The 4,012-nt window shown below is 44.4% G+C and overlaps 1 pseudogene; it reads left to right on the forward strand.

Annotated features, from left to right (window-relative positions):
- The first annotated feature begins 1,828 nt into the window (after positions 1-1,828).
- On the forward strand, positions 1,829-2,384 carry LOC134484501 (large ribosomal subunit protein eL19-like; annotated as a pseudogene).
- The last annotated feature ends 1,628 nt before the right edge of the window (positions 2,385-4,012 follow it).

Here is a 4,012-nt window from a genome sequence, read left to right on the forward strand (position 1 = left end):
CTAAGTAAAACATTGACTCTGGGGTGGGCAGTGAACTTCAGAGGTCCCCAAGACTATGTCTCCCTTATTCTGGTGTCAGAGTGGATGCTACAACTTTAGACTTGTAAGTTGGCTCTGGGGATCCAAGCTCAGGTCTCCATGTATGTACAACAAGTAGTTTACATACTGACCCATATACTTTAGCTAAAAAATGGTTTTAAAAGGAGATAGAGGTAGATCCCAGTTGCCTGACATCAGGGAAGCTGAGCTCTGGTGCACACAAGGGCAGCTGTTACATGTTGAAGGTCATGGTACAGGGGACTTTAGGGCCAAAGAGACATAACAGGGACATGCTTGGGACTTAGGTTGCCTGTGCTGCCTCCACACAGAAGCCTGACGATGCCAGTGCAAGCTGGAGGAGAGCCATCTCCATCGGTAGAGGTTGCTGTGATCTAAATGTCTCCCCTACACCACGCCTAGGAAGATATTACCAAAGATGACATCATTGGGAAGCAACAATTTGGAGGGTGTGACTTCAGTCATAAAGATAGACTCCTCCCCTGTGTTATTGGTGCACTTATGTTTAAAAAGAACCCCCCGAGAGCTTACTGGACCTTCTCACCCAGGAAAATATAGGCAGAATGCACCATCTACAAGCCAGGTAGCAGGCTTCAGTAAATTTGCCAGGGCTCTGATCTTGGACTTGAAGCCTCATTATCAACAATCCAGTCTCTGAGACTGGAGTGACAGCAAGCTGACTAGTTCCTGGGTGAGGCAGGGATCAGCCAGGTGAGTGGAGATATTATAATGTGCTTCTTGATTTCTAGTGAGAACAGAATGCAGATGAATGCTTCAAGGCTAAGCTATATGAGTGGCACGGCTTGGTTATTCTAGGGCCCAAAATATAAAGGAAGCAAGAAAAATAAATTGTATGAGAGAGTTGGCAGACTTGATATCTAATCTTGGTTGCTGACTTGAGTCGCTCTGAATTCAATTAAAATGCATGCATCTGGGCACTCTTATGAGGGATTTTCTTGATCAGGATATTTGAATCAGGAAGATTTGCTCTAAGTGTAGGTGTGGCCTTCTGGTGGCAACCCAGATTTAAGAATGTGAAAGAAGGAGGCTTTGATTTTTGTCTGCCTGCTTTCACTCTCACTGGCAAGTTCATCTCTCCTGTGGCTGCTGCATTCCTTTGCTAATATTCTAACCACCTTCTCTGATATCTCATTGTAGACTGAAGGCAAACTCCTCCAGGAAACTCACGTGCCTTCAGCACCAGGTTAAGATGGCTGAGGCATCAATCATCATAGACGGAGCAGCCAATGGTTTTCTCAATTCCCTTGTATGAGACAGCCATTGTTAGATTATCCAGCGTCCTTTAAGCCAAATTACCTTTTGATGTGTTTGGTGGTTTGAATAGGTGTGGGCCACCATAGATTCATGTGTTTGAAAGCTTGACCCACGAGGAGTGATACTATTAGGAGGTGTGGCCTTGTTGGAGTAGTTGTGACCTTGTTGGTGTATGTGTGGCCTTGTTGGAGTAGGTGTGGCATTGGTGGAGTGGGTCTGGCCTTGTTGGAGTGAGTGTGGCCTTGTTGGAGGAAGTGTGCCACTGTGGTGGCTTTGCATTGAGATTTGTATATACTCAAACTATGCTCAGTGGTACAGGCAATCTCTTTTTGCTGCCTGTGCATCAAGAACTTTGGGCTCCTAGAGCACCAACTCTGCCTGGATGCTCCCATGATTCCTGCCATGATGATAATGGACTGTACCACTGAAACTGTTAGCCAGCTGCAAAGGAATCTTGTCCTTTATAAGAATTACCTTGGCTTCTGTGTCTGCAGCTATGAGCAGGCTCAGGCTACAGAAGAGCCTTGCCTCTAGTGTCCTCCACTGTGGTAAAAAGAAGGTCCAGTTGGACCCCAATGCGACCAATAAAATCGCCAATGCCAACTCCTGCTAGCTGATCAGGAAGCTGATTGAAGATGGCCTGATCATCTGGAAGCCTGTAACTGTCCATTCTCAGACTCGCTGAGAGAAACACACCTTGAAGGGCAGGCATATGGTTATAGGGAATGGAACGAGTACTGCCAACACATGGGTGCCTGAGAGGGTGACCTGGTTGAGAAGGATGAGGATCCTGCACCGGCTTCTCAGAAGATACTGAGAATCTAAGAAGATTGATCGCCATATATATCACAGCCTGTACCTAAAGGTTAAACGGAATGTATTAAAAAACCAATGGATTCTTATGGAGCAGATCCTCAAACCGAAAGCAGACAAGGCATGGAAGAATCTACAGGCTGACCAGGCAGAGGCTCGCAGGTCTAAGACCAAGGAAGCACAAAAACGTGGGGGAGGAGCACCCCCAGGCCAAGAAGGAGGAGATCATCAAGACTCTGTCCAAGGAGGAAGAGACCAAAAAATAAAGCTTCCTTCATGTCTGTGCATAGTGACCTCACTGTGGCCTCACATGATCAGTCATTAAAATAAAACAAGCCTTAAAATAAAAAAGAGATACCTTGCCTACGGTGTCTGTTCACATCTATAGAAATCTAACTAAGACAATGTGTATTCATTCTGCCATTTCTGTTTCTCTGGAAACCCTAATACAATAGTGCTCTAGAGAGAGGAACAAGTACCCACCAGACAACATAAATTCCAGTTTACTTTTCTGGTGATTATGAAGTTGTTGAGGTTTAAAAAAAAAAAAAAGCAAACTTGTTTTTTTGTTTCTTTCTTTTGAGGTTTTATTGTTGCTGCTGCTGTTGTTGTTGTTTTTGTTATTGTTTTTAAAGAAGAAATACATTAAGCCTCTTCATCCCTAACTGGCTGGCAAACACTGAGCCCACATCAGCTAAAGCGATTAAGGCATTAGGAATGTGTTTACACAAAAACATAAAGTTATCATGTCAAGTTCAGATGAGAGACAACATCGGCCATATGGGCAAGCCTAGAGCCTCAACCATTTAAAACAAACAAATCAGGATACACTGTCAGAAGCCTGTCAGGCCAACAGAGAGGAGGGCCTGTGTTTTGTGTTGTTATTTACTTTTATGAATATTTGGAGCCACCCGGCTCATTAATCCTTTTTATAATATTAACTCTGGCACTTTTTTCTTGACTCATCAAATATTTCCTTAATGAACTATCAGCTCACACCCCCCCATCTCCATTGTAATGACTTTCAAATTAAGTTCTTCTGGACCACAGTGGTTTTTAGAACTCTATGATGATAGAAAACAAGGGGAAAAGAACCTCTTTCATTGTATTTGAAGAAAGACATAGTCATTTACCTGCCACCTTCCCACAGTGCTGACAGTTGCCAAGGTCAGTGATGAGAACTCTGCCTCATGGGCACCATCAGAGTCATGAGATGAGCACTACCAAACCAGGACGCATTATACTGACATAACCATACGGTGCTCCCTCACCTACAGCCACCGGGTTCCAAACTTCTGGTGTCCCTCCTCCCCTTAAAAGAGAGCTGTTGGGATCCATGCTCAGCATCACCCATGACCATAGTCCAAAGCTCAAACCTTTTAAAAATCAGACGTGTTTATGTTATCAAATGTGTGAATGTTCTGTCTACATGGAACTGTGTGCACCAAGTGCCTGCCTGATGTCTGAAGATGACAAGATAAGGCATTAGAATTTCTGATACTGGCCAGCAGTTCAACTGTGAGCCATCATATGGATGCTGGGAATAGAACCTGGGTACTCTTCAATAGTAACAAGTGTTCTTCATGGCTGAGCCGAATCTCTAAGCCCCAGAATCTGTGTCCTGTCCCCGTAGATGCTTTGCTATTCTATAAAACCACATGGGAGACTTGGTGACCATCCAAGGGAATAGACTTCACCCTTCAATGAAAAGGATGCCATGGCTGGTGGTATTGTAGACAGTAGGAGACTCTGAAGGAAAGTGCCTTGTATAGGTGAGTACAGTGAAACCAAGACTGGAGGACCACCCTGGACTGGATACAGATTGGGTTGGGCCATTGCAGAAGATAAAAGAATGATGGGGACAAGG

The sequence above is a fragment of the Rattus norvegicus genome, chromosome Y (assembly GCF_036323735.1).
Source record: "Rattus norvegicus strain BN/NHsdMcwi chromosome Y, GRCr8, whole genome shotgun sequence".
Lineage (NCBI taxonomy): Eukaryota > Metazoa > Chordata > Mammalia > Rodentia > Muridae > Rattus > Rattus norvegicus.